Source organism: Gopherus evgoodei, chromosome 1, assembly GCF_007399415.2.
Source record: "Gopherus evgoodei ecotype Sinaloan lineage chromosome 1, rGopEvg1_v1.p, whole genome shotgun sequence".
In the NCBI taxonomy this organism is placed as follows: domain Eukaryota; kingdom Metazoa; phylum Chordata; order Testudines; family Testudinidae; genus Gopherus; species Gopherus evgoodei.
In genome coordinates, this window is record NC_044322.1 from 344,736,508 (window position 1) to 344,754,072 (window position 17,565).

The following is a 17,565-nucleotide window of genomic DNA, read 5'->3' on the forward strand; positions in this document are numbered from 1 at the left end:
AAAATTATGAAGCTGTATTTCTTGAATCAGAGGAGACTTGGGAGAAACGCAACAGGTTTGCAGTATGCGAACTTCTCAGAAAGTGCTGATTAAATAGACATTTAGAACATTGTGGCTCAGGGACTGGTAGTAAGAAAGACTTCCAATCTATAGCTATTTGGTGGGCTTGGATTATAATGGGGTTATCATTCTAGTTCTTAATGGAGAGTTGTCCATCAGATCAGCCAACAATAGAATAGACAAGAAAACTGAACTGAAAGGAGATACTGGCACACAGGCGGTATGCTGTATGGAAAATTGGATTGCCACTGCTCTTTCCTGCGCGTTCAGAAGACTAAATGAGGTGAATACTCTGAGTTTAAATTATATGCACCGTATTCACTCTTAAGCAGTAAGCAACTCTTTTTCTTTTGCACCGTACATATTTGCTCTGCTCTGTGTTCTCTTCCATTTCCTATTTCTCACTATTGATTCCCTGTTTTTCCTTTTTCTTATCTCATCTTCCCTACGGTTCTCTTCTTCCCCTTCTACCACCCTCAACGCCAACCTCTCTAGCATCTTTTTTGTTGTTGTTGTTTATTGCCATACTGCTTACCTGCCAAGTTGGGAAGCCTGCACCTGCTGCCATGTAATGAAAGCTATATGTTAAGCAACACTCTCACTAACCAGATACATTGGATCAACACTACTGGAAGTGATGCTCTCTCTTGTTGACTAACAAGAAGAAATGCCAAATGATTCAGTGCCAAGATAAAATAGGCAAGGATACAGGAGCATTAGGTGGACCTAAAAAAAACCCTCATTTATCTGCTTCATGCAACAATCTTAATAAGGTTCAGAAAATTCTTGACTACAAGAGGAAAATGCTGTGTGTGTCTCTTGAAGAATGATACATGAGAATAATACAGTGAATTAGTTCACAACTAAGCTTAAAGATCTAAAAACTGAGTAATGCTGAGGAGACATTTGCTTTGCTCACAATTAAAGGAGGTCATAAATGACCACTTTAGAGTCTGTTTTATGATCAAAATGATCTTTCAGCAGTATTACTGTAAGCTACAATGGTTTTTGTCTGTTCGTTTTAATTCAGATTCTGAATTCAATGGTTGCTCAGAATAGGAAAAAGTTCCTCAGAGGGAGTACTTACCAGAGTTTAATGCCTCTTTCATTTTAACTGAGAAGGTGAGAAAATTGAAAGTCACTAGGCTTCCAGAAAAAAAAAAAGTTTCAGGTGATCTTAATTATATATGACCTTGATGATAGTGGCAAAAGCAAAAGCAATGGCTGATAGTTTAATTTTAATTAAATTCCAGCAAGCAGATAGGAGGAATTCAGATGATAACGTTTCTATGAATGTGGTTCATCTGTATTGAGAATAAATCCATATCCATCAGAACGGCTGGCAATTATTTTTAAACTGAGTTGCAATCGCACTAAAATAAAACCAGGTTTCACTGTATGTAGTTTTCTCCTTTTGTTACCAATTCTGTCTTTTTATGTGCTATGCCAAGATATCCCTCTCTCCTCTTCTTTTGTTTTACAGGCGACACAAAGGTTACCTGGCACCTTAACAATCACCTGAACACTTTTTATTTATCCACGTATCAATTTGAGGCCAGAATAGGATACTGCTAGGTTAAAAAAAGTTGTATTTAGGCATATCAGCCAAATGCTACACACTGTACATTGAAAAACACTGGGCTTTGTATACAATTTATTTTGAGTTTCAATTTAAAGTATCTGCACTGCCAAAGGCTATTAAAACATTGCCTGAGTTAGAAAAATGTCATTGAGCAATTTGCACTTCTGTAAACAGAGGACTGAACATGTTAAATTAATTTAACAATGTTGAATTGCAGGTTTTTCTTCTCTCTTTTCTGTTTTTTCTTTTTCTTTAAATAGATTAAAGCTTGCATTCTGCTTTTCTATAGTATGAATGCAGGGAGAATAGAAACACTACACAGGCAATAGGAGGATTTGTTATCATGGGTTTGAAAAGATCACACAAGATCACTGCAACTAAATAGAAAAATATACAGTGAAATTTTCAAAATTCATAGTTTAAATCCAGAAAGGATCATCAGAACATCGAGTCTGACATCCTGTATATCACAGGCATTAAATTGCATCTAGTTGTCCCTGTATTGAGCCCAACAACATATATGGCTAAAGTATCCCCCAGAAATGTATCCACTTTTTATCTGAAGACATCAATAGATGGAGAACTCACCAATTCCTTTGTGAGTTTGTTCCAGGGGTTAATGATCCACACTGTTCAAAATGTATACCTAATTTCTTATTTGAATTTGTCTGGCTTCGGCATCCAGCCATTGGTTCTTGTTGTTCCTTTTCTGCCAAGTTACAGAACACTTTAGTACCTGTTTTTTTCTCACTGTGAAGATACTTATATATTGTAAATCAAGTCACCTCTTAAATCTCCTTTTTGATACACTAAACTAATTGGGCTCAAAGTCTCTCACTGTGATGCATCTTTTGCCTCCAAATCTTTTCCTTGGCAGCCTCTCCAACTTTTCAACATTCTTTCAGAGGTGTGGATATCAGAACTGTATTGCCCTAAAGCGTTCAATGCCAGTCTTTCTCTGCCATTGAAAACAATGGGAGTGTTACATGATCTGCAATGGGAGTTGAGTTATACCCATTCAGAGTCATTTCAAAAAAATCTAACAGATGGGGTTTTGTGACACTATTTATATAACTTTGTAAGTTTGCAAAGCACATTACAAAACAGAGTAAGAGTAATTCCATGCCCCAAAGGTCTTACAATCTAACAGACATGAGAAACAAAGGCAAGGCACAAGACAACTGTTTAGGTAAAACAGAATCTGGAGAAATTACAGATCTCGGGTCAGCAACCTATGGCACGTGTGCCAAAGACGGCACGCGAGCCAAGTTTTAATGGCACGAGGGAGCCTGCCGGGACTCCAGTATGCCATTAAAATCCTGCCCAGCCCGGCGCGCTCTCCTCTGCCCTCTGCTCCCCCCGCGGGGGCAGGGAGCAGAAGCACAGCCGTGCACACGGGGTGGGCAAACAGCCCCACTCTCTGGGCATGGCAAGCCGCGGGGTCCGCCCTCCTGGGCTGAGTGCAGCAAGCTGCCGGCCCCTCCCCCGCCTTCTCCCCTCCCCTGGAGCCACGCGCCGCGCTCTGGGGGTTGGGGCTGCGCGCTCCTGCGGGGCAGCATTTGGCTCCGCGGGGGGGCAGACACGCTCCCCCCTCCCCTGGAGCCATGCTGCTCTGCGCGCTCCCGCAGGGCAGCATTTGGCTCCGCGGGGGGGCAGACACGCTCCCCACTCCCCTGGAGCCATGCCGCCGCGCGCAGCGCTCTGAGGGCTGGGGCTGTGCTCTCCCGCGGGGCGCGTGTCTGGCTCTGCGTGGAGCCTCAAGGTAAAGGGCCCAGGGCTGGGGGGTTGAATAAGGGTTGGGGGCAGTTAGGGGACAGGGAGCAGGGTGGGTTGGATGGGGGGTGGGATCTCGGGGGGGTGGCTAGGGGCGGGGGTCTCTGGAGGGGGCAGTCAGGAAGCAGGGGGGTTTGGATGGGGCATGGGAGTCCCGGGGTTTGTGAGGGGGCAGCGGGTGGATAGGGGTCAGGGCAGTCAGGGGACCGGAAGCAAGGAGGGTCCTGGGGGGAGCAGTTAGGGTGGGGGGTCTCTGGAGGGGGCAGTCAGGGAGCAGGGGGGGTTGGATGGGGGGTGGGATCTTGGGGGGTGGCTAGGGGCGGGGGTCTCTGGAGGGGGCAGTCAGGGAGCAGGGGGGTTTGGATGGGGCATGGGAGTCCCGGGGTTTGTGAGGGGGCAGCGGGTGGATAGGGGTCAGGGCAGTCAGGGGACCGGAAGCAAGGAGGGTCCTGGGGGGAGCAGTTAGGGTGGGGGGTCTCTGAAGGGGGTGGTCAGGGGACAAGGAGCTGGGGGCGGTTGTATGAGTTGGGAGTTCTGGGGGTCCTGTCAGGAGGCAGGGGTATGGAGAGGGGTTGGGGCAGGCAGGGAGTGGGGGGGGAGTTGGATGAGTCAGAAGTTCTGGGGGTCCTGTCAGGGGGCAGGGAGTGGTTGGATGGAGCATGGGAGTCCTGGGGGTCTGGCTGGGGACGGGGGTGTGGATAAGGGTCAGGGCAGTCAGGGGACAGGTAGGAGGTAGAGTCCAGTCTGGGGACAAGGAACAGGGAGGCTTAGATAGGGGGTGGGGTCCCAGGAGGGGGTAGTCAGGGGACAAGGAGCAGCGGGGTTGAGAGTTTTATGGGGGGCAGTCACCCAGCACTCTCCCCTGAGCCGTGACCCCCGACCCTCCCCCCACACACAGCACGCCCTCTGCCCTGAGCCCTGCACCACCCCGAGGCCCCTGCCCTGAGCCCTGTACCTTCCTCATACATACCCAGCCCTCTGCTTGACTCCTTCATCCCCCCCCACCCGCAACCCTAGCCCTGACTCTGGCACCCCCACCCATACCCAGCGCCCCCTCTGCCCTGACACCTACACCCCCTCACATACCCAGCCCCCATCTCTGCCCCCAGCCCTCTGGGTCCTGGCTGCCAGCCCCGCACAGCCCGCTGCTGGTCTGGGGTTCTGGCTGACGGACCCTTGACAGCTGGGGTCCGGGCCGCAGGCCCCACTCAGCCCACTGCCGGCCTAGGTGAACAGAACCCCAGACCAGCAGCGGGCTAAGCGAGCCAGCAGCATAAGATCAACATTTTAATTTCATTTTAAATGAAGCTTCTTAAACATTTTGAAAATCCTGTTTATTTTACAATACAACACTAGTTTAGTTATATAATATATAGACTTATAGAGAGACCTTCTAAAAATGTTAAAATATTATACTGGCACGCGAAATCTTAAATTAGAGTGAATAAATGAAGACTCGGCACACCGCTTCTGAAAGGTTGCCGACCCCTGTTATAGATAAAGAGAACATGGTGTGATTCTGTATATAAAGAAAGATGACTAAATTACACAAATTCAGTTACACTGAATATAAAATTGTTACAAAATTGCAATAAGTTGTGTACAAAATATGTCATGTAAAACATCAATGGAAAAGTTATAGGCTACTACGTAGTATTATCTTGTTCATATCCAAAGATTATACATGGATTTAAAGTTATGCACTGTGTGTTTGTATCTCAAACACGTTTTCTTGAGAGATTCCTCAAGACATTTGCATTAAGACTAGCCAGCCTGCTAGATGACCCATTAAAGACAATCAGCTTTCCCAGTGAGCCTCTCCAGAAGATGTTTCAGAGGGCACTGAGGCTATGGCTGTTCCATGGTTCAGCAATGCATGTAAGGACATGTGATCTAAGAATCCATCTTTTGCCAGTAACTTTCATACACTTGGGCTGAAAGTGTAAAAGGAGACTGACATCACTTTTGTCTTTATTCTTGCTTCACATCTCTGGACAGTATTTCTAACAAAGAAGAGCTTTAAATGATAGACTGGTGACCCCAAATCTAATGGATGAACCAGAGAGATTTAATACAAGCTAGCAGATTTAACATCAGCGCTATTACTTACCTGCAAACTCTGAAATCAGTTGCAACGGATATACTTTCTTTGGCCAATTATTAACTCTTTTCTTTTTATATTAATAAATTTATTAATATTTTTAGTTACTGACGGATTGGCTACAAGTGTGATTTTGGAGTTACAAGATGAACTGCATATAGACCTGGGGAAGTGGCCAATCCTTTGGTATTAGAAAAACTGTATACTCTCATCATAAAGACCAGATGTCCAGGTGGTGACAGGGGCTGGATTGTCTAACGGGACTGTATTTTGGCTTCTTGTTAACCAGTGTGGTGATACAGGAGCTCACTTTGGTTACTGGCTTGGTGAAATCTAATTATAGAAAAAGCCACCAGCTTTGGAGCATGTCTGCCCTTTTTTTTTAAAATCAGTCTGTCCTGAATTTGGCACGCTCAGGAAGGTAGGAACAATCAGTTAACATTCTTTATCTGCAACAGTGTGCTAAGCGCTTTTTGGAGAAAGGGGTTTGAGGGACAAGAGAAAAGAATAGATTGATTTCAGGAATATTATAAGGGAAGAGATGACAGGACTTAGTGAGAGACTGAATATTATGGAGTAAAAAAAACAACAGTAGAAAAAAGGAATTGAAATTGTGAGAGTGGAAAATAGGGATAATAATGAAATAATCAACAGTGCTAAAGAATAAAAAAAGAGAAGGAGGACAAGAAGGAAAGGGAGAAGCCCCTTTTAGAAGGTATGAGTCTGAGATAGTTATGGAACCTCCAAGAGGAGGAGGTCCAAGGTAGAGAATTACAGGGTGAACAGGATAGGTAAAACTGAGCAAAAGAAAGTGTTCAGAATAGAAATGTGTTCTGAACTAGTGGGCATAAAACACAGATTGGGAAATTTTATGTAAATAGGAACTGCAGGTGATTTACTTTCTCCTATATATTAGAAACAATATTTCCTATATGATACCTGAACCTCCAACTCTAATTTGCAAAAGTATTTCTATAACAACTCTGGTTTCCAGTTGCTCATATTTTTCCACAGCTTTCACTTATTTGGCAAAGTCTTCCCAGTATTGATCTCTGATCTCAGAAGTGAAGTTGTTTGGAAATGTGAGCCAAAACATTTTAGTCATTTGGAAGTATAAGGGGGGGTGAGGTACATTTTCCCTCATTATTTAAAATAAATAGCTTAAGACCTTTTTTAAACAGCTTTTTCACCAAAAAATCTGAGGAAGAGAAGACAAAATTGAAATTTGGTAGAGAAACTGTCCATTCACCATTCATTGGACATTCTGAACCTGATTCTCCACTGCCCTGTACCTTTTATAGTCATTTAAACCAATCCAAAGTGAGTGTGAAATGTTACCCTTCTGGTCTGGCTGCATTTTATACCCACTTCATATTCATTTTGCACTGTGTAAAATAATTATACAATGTACAGAGCAATGGAGAATCTGGGACTTCGTATATAAATGACTTTCATTGGCTCTGTTGGTCAGAAATATATAACAGCAGAAGATGCTAGAGATGCATATAAGGTTGGAGAAAAAATGATATACTGTACTATGTGAGAAACTGCATGTTATCGTTTAATTAGACTTATGCATATGCACAAGGGGGCAGAGTTAAGACTGCATGTTCACCCTTAACTGGCATGTCCTCACTTCTGAGTGCTTCACCGTGCAACGTTAACATTCTCCTTATATTTATGGAATATATTGTTATAGCACTTTTTTGCTAAGGCAAGCGTCACTGTAGCCAGCTCTTCGTTAAAGAGTACAACTCAGATAGTTCAGTTCATTGTTACATTTGTATGGCCAGATGCGTATTTCCATTGAGATGAGCCACAAAATAATAAGACTGTCAACCTAAAAACAAACTGCTGATCTTTCTTGAAAATTACAAATCCAGTTCCAGAATTAACACAATTTGAGCTACTTAATTCATATCTTCTTTTATGAAGAGCTTGATTTATTTGTTTGTGTATCTATTTTACTGCAGATTTGCAGTACAGCAAGTGGAAGCTTTGCACTTTGCCCACAGGGAGGGCACTGGCCATGACTAGAGGTAGATGCCAAATTAAGCAGGCTGTTGATCTGATATGTACTTAATTAACCAAAATGCACTTCACTCACCAAGTGAGACCTGGCTGATGGTAGCTCCCCTCCTCCATTCTTCACAATCCCCAAATAGAAATGTAGAACCTGACCCTACTCCATTTAAGTTAATGGAAGTTTCACCATACATTTCAATGGAAGAACTGAACTCATGATCTCGAATTTAAAACTATATTGCATGTGGAAACAACAAATCTTCTATTGTTGTATTCACATTACATGGTATTCAGGCACAACCAACCTCCCTTCATAGGTAGTGGTTACAAGTGGCATGGGGACTCATGAGGAAGGTTGAATTGTATTGCAGTGTTCTACTATACTTTTAGTGCTGTTACATCATGCTCTTGAGAACAAGGATAAATGCAAACTTTGGGTCTTTCACCTGGCATGACAAAGAGCATCTGTGAACACACAACTGTACATTTCTGCCCCATGGGCTTTGTCAGTTCACCATACTAGGAAGTCAACACTTGAAGGGTGTCAGGATGACATGAAACAGAGTAGCTTTATGTTCTTATTCTAGGGCAGTCAGAAATATTTCAGGTCGGAAATCAGCGCTCTGAGCTCAGAGACCCTTCTGGTCGAGATTATGGCCACCAGAAAGGACACCTTCCAGGAAAGGTAGGATAAGGGGCAGGTTGCCAGGGGCTCGAAAGCGGGACCCATGAGTCCAGAAAGGACCAGGTTAAGATCCCACTGAGGAACAGGCTGCCTCATCTGGGGGTAAAGCCTATCCAAACCCTTAAGAAACTGGCCCACCACGGAATTGCTAAAGACTGACCTGCCCGCCACATCCAGGTGGAAGGCTGAGATGGCCGCCAGGTGCACCTTAATAGATGATATCGTCAACCCCTGTTGCATCAGGTACAAGAGGTGGTTTAGCACAAGGGGAACAGAGGCTTATTGCGGGACCAAATGGAGAAATGCTTCCACTTTGCCAGGTACATTGTACGAGTGGAGGGCTTCCTGCTTCCCAAGAGAACTTCCTAACAAAGTCTGAGTACTGCAGTTCAAGCTGGTTCAGCCATAGAGTTTCCACACCATGAGATGGAGGGAATCCAGGATGGGGTGGTGGTATTGGCTGTGATCCTGTGTAATGAGGTCTGGGAGTACAGGAAGGGCCATTAGCCTGTCCAATTCCACAGTCCCCTTCACAATCCCCAGTGCCGCACCGATGAGCCAGACGTCCACGCAGGGGAACATCACTGATGCTCCGTCTGCGAGTTCTTCCTCAGTGCCGAAGTATCCCGCACCGAGGCTGGTGATCTGTGCATCGAGGCTGCCAGTGCCAGCTCTTGAGCCAGTTAAGAGCAGCAGTCTCTGTCCTGCTTAGTTCTGGGCTTGAAGCCTCTTCAGATGGTGCGCTTGTCTTGCAAATGACCCTCTCCTCAGGACTTCAGACAAGCAGCATGTGGATCTTCTCCAGGCATAGGCTTACCGCACCTATTGTATGGCTTGAAAGCCTGGGACTGAGACATGCCCTGGCAATGGGAAAAAATATAGGGGAGGGGAAACCCCCCAATTTAAACATACTAACGAACTAACTAACTAGCTGACTGACTGACTAAGATAGTGAAGGATAAAAACTATATACAGCGAAAACCACTAGGAAGCACTTGCTAAAGCAAGAGACCAGTTCTTTCAATGACCAATCTCTGGCGGTAAGAAGGAACTGAGCAGGTAGCGGGTTGGCAGGGACCTATATACACTGCCATAAAGGCACCACTCCAGAGGGCTCCACAGCAAAACCCGACTGGTACCGCTAGGATAAAAAGTTATGACAACCGTACACGCAGCATGTGCACACACCTATTGGAATGGACATGAGCAATCACTTGAAGAAGAACCTGCAGTTCTTACATAAGCAAAATTCATATTGACCTCTATGTACTCCCACTGAATCCCAGGGTTTACAGGCATGACATTCCCCAATTTGTGCAGACAATTTCACATGTGTACATCCAATTTAAAAGTTTGGTGGATGCAAATGATGTGCATGCATTCTTACAACAGCACCAATTATGTCCACCTTTGAAAATCTGGCACTTAGGGGTCACCATTTTCAGTTCCTATCTCTCCCACATTTTGAAAGATGTTGACCATCCCTCTGCAACACACAAACAATTTAAAAGCTGCCAAAGTGCATAATAATGAATGAATTCCCTTATGAATGCCAACTTTCCTATTCAATACGCACTCACGCCCACATTCTGAGCTGCACCCACTAAGCACTGACTGGGAGGGTAGGCAGTGCAAAATCAATAGATGATGTCATCAGCCTATAACCCTTAAAGACTGGTACTCCTGGTGGGATCGCCACTGGTGACACCCCTTCCCCCTGGCCATGACTCCTGCACTGGAGTAACAGAGGCGCCAGCTATGATGGCGTTATACTATTTGCAAATATTCCCACACCCGAGGAACTCCTAGCTCACCAGTTAAAGGGCCTTTTTAGCCACTTAGTTGGCACTGTCCTCAGTGATCATCTAACCCTCAGTCCTTTTTGTCCTACCATATGATCTCACATCTAGCACCATTATTTTCTCCTTCATAATTATCACTGCAGATAAAGGTTTCATTACTCAAGACCTGATTCTGCTTTCCTTGGGTATTCAAAATTTCCACTGGTTTCCAAGGGGTCTTGGTCGTGTTTTGGTCTCCATAAATACAAAACATCTATTTTTGGCCCCACATTTAATTCTACATCCCTCAGCCTGATACCCCACACAAGGCATTTGGCTCCAAATGATTTCATCCACCTTAAAGAAAAAAATATGGTTCTTGGCTAGTCATTCCTTCTGGAACTATAAACAGTAATTGCCTTGGAAAGAACTAACATAGGGTCAAAAAGTCCTCCTAATTCTCATTCGAGAAGATTTTTCTGCTTCTTTACACTGTTGGTATTAAGAAAGCAAACACTGTACATCATTCCTGACATTTTATTTGAAATTCCCCAAGAAAGAATTGTAGCTATCTACAGCAACAGTGCTTGCCTAATTTTTAATTCTCTTAAAAAAAACCTGCTATGCAATGCAAGTTATTTTGAAGTCTTAAATATAGCCTAACAATGGCAGAATAAGGCATTGTGATTCATTAAGGATCTTCCATTCATTACCACATGTTCCTTCCAGAACAGCTTTAAGTTTATATGCACAGAAGTCAGAAGGATCATTCTCTATTCTGCACTTTCTGATGAAAAGATAAAAATTAACAATGGACTATTTGCCCATTAGCTAGTTTCTTGCAAATAACCAGTGTTTCACATATGGCAGTGCTGATGGTGGGTATTCAAAACAACTGTCTAAATAAAGCATTTTGTGGACACAGACAGATCTTAGGAGGTAGCCCAACCTGTTCTGCTGGTGAGTAAGTACAAGTTGCCAGGAAAATCAATGGAACTTTCTTCATCTTGCAGTGGTATCAATGACTTTTCTCTGCAAGAGTGAACATCTAACAGTTGGTAGAAGCAAAAGCTATAAAAAGACCAATACTTCATTTTAGACTAACCTAAAAATGTTAGAGTGTAGCAAGTAAAATAAAAATATACAGTCTCCAGTTCGCCTTCTTCTGGCCCTGCAAACAGAACAGGTGGTCATGAAGCATATCTGTATGTTACACACTAAACGTCAACAAGGCTAAAGCTATCCTTCTTTCTATATAATGCAGACCACTTTAGTATGCATCTCTTGTGCTGTCTAATGTATTCCTGCTGAGGTGCTATATGACTAGATCATTCACCAACCTCTGAATCTAAAACTACCATTTAAAAGCAATTTGTAAAAATAGCATTTTTATGAAATTACAGCTCAGACTATGCAAGTATTAGATTTAGTTAGTTTGGAAATTGTACTGTTACACACTGACCCCAAATGATCAAAGGAATGTTTTTGTGGTGGTGAATATATGGATAGTGTCTTTACATTCCCAGGTTTCAGCTGCACCATGTTATCATCTAACAAAAGGAAAATTATTCTGTTGCTGCAGAAAGACCTTTTTAAATGTTATCAAAATTCTAAGCAAAACCTCATACTTCTTTGCAACAGGCTTTTACAATATTTATCATCTCAGATTTTCATCAAAGCAATCATTTTACAATCTCAGGAAACTCCATAAAAAATAGAGGGATTAGGATTTAGCACAATTCTTCTCAATGGGTTAAGTTTGATTATCTTCTTTCTTACTCTTTCCTCTCAACATAGCAAGGTATAATAGCTCTCATTCCACTCAAGCCCTGGCATAAACTATCACATCCATAGAACAAGGGAATGCGAGTTTTGGGGGAAATGCAGCATCTCACCATCTCTTTTTATTTTCACTTATATCCATTCTCCTCTGTCCCCACTCACTCTCTTTCACATTCCTCATTTCTCTAGTAATAATAAATAAAAACTTTATACTCCAAGAGCGTCTCCAAGGCCACAGAATCTCCAAGTGCCCCACAAGATCACTGTGATGCATGGACGCGCAATTATCCTAATTTTACAGACTGTGAAACTGAGGCATGCATTTCTGGTGCTCAACTTTCGATACCTGGGGTCTGATTTTCAGAGGTGCTGAGCATCCACAACTACAGCTGAGGCACATGGAATATTATGAGTGAGAATTGGCTCCTCTCTCTTCCACCCTCCCAACCCGCAGATCCCATGATCCCTCAGAGACTCATTTCCCCTTCAACACTCACTCTGCATGGAGGGCCCATATCCGCCTCATTGTCCTCCCACTTTCACTCCACCTGGGGGTCCTCATCCCTCTGTTGCCCTGCTGTTTTTACTCACTCTGAGTTCAGTGGGAGCAGCACTGGGCCCAAAAATGGGGAAATGGATGGTTGGGGGAAATGGATGGTTGAGGGAACTGAAGTGGTCAAACACCTGAAGGATTCCTGGCTTCCCCAGCCCCAAGGGCCACCTAGCATGTTAGTTTCAATAGAAGCTGAAATGTATTACACACAGGCATAAAACAGAAATGGAACTCAGAAAGGAAGGTAAAGAGAGAGAAAAAGGCTTTACTGCTAGCACATTTTAAGAAGGAATCACACTTGCTCTGCTGAGGATCAGTGTCTCACTGAAAAATGCTGTCACTGAACCCCTGGTTCTCTATCCATCTTTCATTACCACTTCCACCCTCTTCAGCGTTACCATCTTTTCTCCACTCTCCTCCCATTTTGAACTGCCACTCTGGCATAGGCTGCCAAAATCCCTTCCTCCCTCCCTTTCACATAATGGATCAGCTTCCTAGCAAAATGTGCCAAGACACACACAAGTCCTTACTCAAAGTTTCCCTTTAGCATAACTGATGTGTTGTATGTAAGCTCTCCAATGTGAGGATGCACCCTCACTTTCTATTTGTACATTGCCTAGCACAATGGTTGGGCCTTCTGGACTCTACAGTGACATAATCGTATAAGAAGTTAGCCCATCAGGTACATACAGTGGAGGTAGGAGTTTCAGGGTGAGTCCTTAAACTGATTCCTCACCAGAATCATCTGAAATCCTAAACCTGTCTGACTGAACTAAGTAGATGGTCATAGTGGGTCAAAGATCTGAATCAAGCTCTAAATCTGTATGATTGAAATGAAAAACTCTTTGGAGTGTTTTAACTAAAGAATTGAAAGTTAAAAAAATATTGGATGTCAACACAAGTACACCTTTCCAGCGAGCATTCAGAACATTCAATAAAGCAGCCGTATATACGGATGCACTTCACCCTTTCAAAAATATTAGAAATGGCCTCTAGAAAGAGCAAAGACTCAGAGATCAAGAATCCATTAGAGGCTATTTTGGGGGAAATGATGCATTAAAAGAAATAAAATATGAATAAGCTTTGGTAAGCCCTTTCTAATTCTTTAACTTCTAACATTTTCAGAAAATCCTAGATTGTTACTTTTCTACTGTATTATCTGACATAAAAAATGACTTTCAAATCTAGGTGTTTTTTCTGCACAATAACCAGCAGTTTTAACAATTTCTTTAAAATCTGTTGGTGGTGACCCATTAATAACTCAACCATCACTTTTGGTTTTTGACTGAAAAACTATTTTCTCACTGTGCTACTGGCAGGAAAATGGTGGCTTAGATGATAGAGTACAAGTTAATTTGCTGCAGTGTAATTCACAGTGTGTTGTACAGAGAATATTTATTAGGATTACTGTATATATCACCATAGAGGAAATAACTTGCTGAAGGTCCACTAAAACTCTTTATTGCTTTGCTGCTTACTACTTGATGAATGATCAGACTCTCACAATAATCAAACCCTTGGACTATTGTGATCATGTAGCATGTTCTTGCCCAGTCTTTTACCCACATGTTCATCCTTCCTCTCAGACAGTACTTGCTATAATATGATAAAGCAGCCTAAAATAAAATAAAAAAATACCTCCACTGCTAAATGCCGAGTACCAGCAATGTCCATTAAGAAACAAAATAAGAAAAAAATATTCCCCTAGGGACTCAAACCACACTACTATATAGGTGAGGAGATATCAGACCCATATGGAGAATATGAGATCTGGCATCAATGGCATAAAGACAGACGCTTCCTTGAACAAGGCTAATACATACTGGTGCCATTTGTGTCTGACCTACGCTGGAGCAATTACAATCACTTGAGCTCTGTCTTAACACATCTTTCTCCATACTTTTGGAGTCAAAGGAAGGGAAAGCATTTCCCCAGTACAGAAGAGACTACCTTGACTACCTTGGAGCAAAACAATTTGCATTTTGTGTTATGTTGTTGCAAACACATCTAATGAAGGGTTCCTCCTTTTACGGAGCTAAGACTGAACTGTCAAGATTTGTCAACACCATCACAGGTTGGCTCTCTTGACCCCTCAACCACAGTCATTTGCCAATTATTCTTCTCCACTGCTAGATAAATTGCTAGGGTGCTAATTCCATTTCCATGACTAATTGCCTCCCAGCAGAGAGAAGCAGGTAGGGAATTACCCTTCACCACCTCTGTAGATTTAAACAATGTTCAGAGTGGGTCTGTATGGTGGGGAATGTTCCATTGCCTGTTCATTTTTGTACCAATTTTTTTCTTGATAAGGAAGGAAGGATGATCTTGAACTAGTTTCACTGATCTCAGATTTAAATGAAACCTTCCTTCTTTTGAGTCCAAAGGCAACAAAACTAATGACCTATACGAGCACCCTAGTGCTGGATTTTTCTTTCTCAATTATCATTGAGCAACAGGCATCCCCTTTTCCACATTTCCTGGACAACAACGTAACAGAATCCCTCACTCCTTATGAGAGGACACCATCCCACTGAAAAATGTACCGCTGAAGTCTGCTTAGAGTTCAGCCAGGCCTGAAGAGGACTCATTTGAATTCTGGCATAGAGTCACAAATTTGCAGGATGAACATTCTTCGCATCCATGACATCTGCTTTCCCTGCTCTCACCCTGATGTAAACTATTCCATTGAAGTCAAGAGAATTGCACAATTGTGCCATTTATCGGAGATGGGAATTTGAACATACAGGTATTGCCTAGTGCAGGGGTTCTCAAATGTCATCGCACAGCAACCCTCTTCTGACAACAAAAAGTACTACACAACCCCAGGAGGGGGGACCCAAGTCTGAGCTGGCCTAAGCCCCACCGCCTTGGGTGGGGGGACCAAAGCCGAATCCCAAGGGCTTCTGTCCCAGGCAAGAGGCCTATAACCTGAGCCCCGCCACCCAGGGCTGAAGCCTTAAGCAGTGGGGCTCAGGTTGGCTTCAGTCCTGGGCCCCAGCAAGTCTAAGCCAGCCATGGCAACCCCATTAAAACAGGGTCCTGACCCACAGTTTAAGAACTGCTGGTCTAGTGGGTGGAACCACATCTCTAAGACGGAAAACTTAAAGAGGCATCTATGATTGTGAAGGAATCTCTCTCAGGTTGAGGATGTTGCCGGGCTATGAGGGATTGATTTTTACAGTTACTTTCCCAACAGTTTCCCAGAGGCTGACACCAGGCCCTTTCAGTATTTTGGATTTTATTGCTGTGTTTCCTAGCTACAGCAGGTGGTGAGGAAGCAAACAAATTTCAAGCTGGATTTTTTAATCTGGTTGCCGTTTAATATTAGGAATTTGTAGTTTTCTTCTGGAGTTTTAACTGAGGTTTTTTCCTTATGTATGAATTATAGGCAAGTAATGTCACATCACAAGTAACTCCCAACCTCGTAAATGATAGAGGTGGATGAAGTCTATCAGAAACAAAACAATCAGGTGGATGTTTTTATAGATGCTGTCAAGACAATTATGGTTCATTAACCAGGGAATTTTTTTTATATAAAGAGAAAATGACCTATTTACAGATATGTAAGAACAATAAACAACAAACTGTTCTTGAACATGAATGAAACATACCTAGAGAGAGAATGCTGAAGAGAAAACTAAATAGTTTTAAAAAGCAATTAGAAAATCATAGTTATACACCAAACAGAGATACAACAAAACCAAGGGTTGAAATTTCTGCCGTGGACTAGCCATCATAGGATGGACAAACTGCATTTAGATTCTGTCCTTGAGAACATAATGCAGTAAACCTATGTAATTCCTGCAGCTCTACCCAGCTGCTCAGAAAGGCAAAGGGATGGGTAGATTGGTATTCACAGTTCTGGATGAATGGTCTTTAATTTGACCTCGAATGACAATCCCACCAATTATCAGAGGGGTAGCCGTGTTAGTCTGGATCTGTAAAAGCAGCAAAGAGTTCTGTGGCACCTTATAGATTAACAAATATATTGGAGTATGAGCTTTCATGGGTGAATACCCACTTTGTCGGATGCATGTAGTGTATATTCACCCACTAATATAGTTTTCATGGTATTAAAGTCTAATGACCTCTAGGGGCCAGCTGAGTGGACCATCCATCAGGGCTGAAATACTTAGACTCTGTGGAACCAGTTCAGATATTGGCAATGTTGACTCAGCTCTTCCTCCTGAAGAAAACTCTGAGCTCACTGCAATTCGCTGTTATGGAATTTATTGTCCTATCTGCTCTCCAACGACATTAAAACAAACATATCAAAGGAAATTATGCAACAGTAGTGATATGTCTCAGGCTTTTTCTGTCACCCAGCTTTGTGCAATATTCAATAAGCTGTTTGGCACCTGACTTTCCACAAGAAACAGCTTTCAATGGTGAAATGACTACTATGACATTGCTTATCATTTGCAAACATTATAGCTCAGCCTTAAGCCTTCCTCCCCTCTCCCCCCACTTTGAGTACACATACTTACCCATCTTGGACTTATAAGGAAATTACAGTGACACATTTCTCCCACTGAAAAAAGATTTTCTTGAACATGGTTATATCAAAGAGGGCTGAGTTTGAAAACTGAGCTTGCACATAGCACCAGACTGATCCAGCAAAGCACAGAAGCTCATGTATTTCTTTAAACATGCGAGTGGCCCCATTTTCTTAATGAGATGCGCTCAAGTTCTTTGATGGACTCTCACTTTGATCATTTATTCTTTGCTAATGAACTTCTTTACAACACAATAGCTTACAATACTTGTCAGAGATATGCATCAGAAAGGACTTCAGGACTTAGCACAGCTTTATTGTGGAATGAATGTGATGATGAATGTGATGTGATTATGTCAGTGGTGGACAACCTGTGGTCCGCAGGTCACACACGGCCCATCTAGGTAATCTGCTGGCGGGCCGCCAGACAGTTTATTTACATTTGCACAGCCGCTCGCAGCTCCCAGTGGCCGCAGTTCGCTGTTCCCAGCCAATGGGAGCTGCAGGAAGCAGCAGCCAGCAAGTCTCTGTGACCCGCACCGCTTCCCGCCGTCCCATTGGCTGGGAATGGTAAACTGCGGCTACTAGGAGCTGCAGGCAGCCATGCAAATGTAAACAAACTGTCTCGCGGCCTGCCAGTGGATTACCCTGACGGGCCACAGCTTGCCACCACTGGATTATGTGGTAGTGTGTTTTGTGATATATTGCAGGGATTGGGGTGTAGGCAC

At 43.1% G+C, this 17,565-nt stretch overlaps 1 protein-coding gene across 13 annotated transcripts in view; it reads right to left on the reverse strand.

The window, feature by feature from the left end:
• MAGI2 (membrane associated guanylate kinase, WW and PDZ domain containing 2) overlaps positions 1-17,565 on the reverse strand; it is a 1,169,121-nt gene that overhangs the window by 827,585 nt on the left and 323,971 nt on the right. The window lies entirely within an intron of this gene.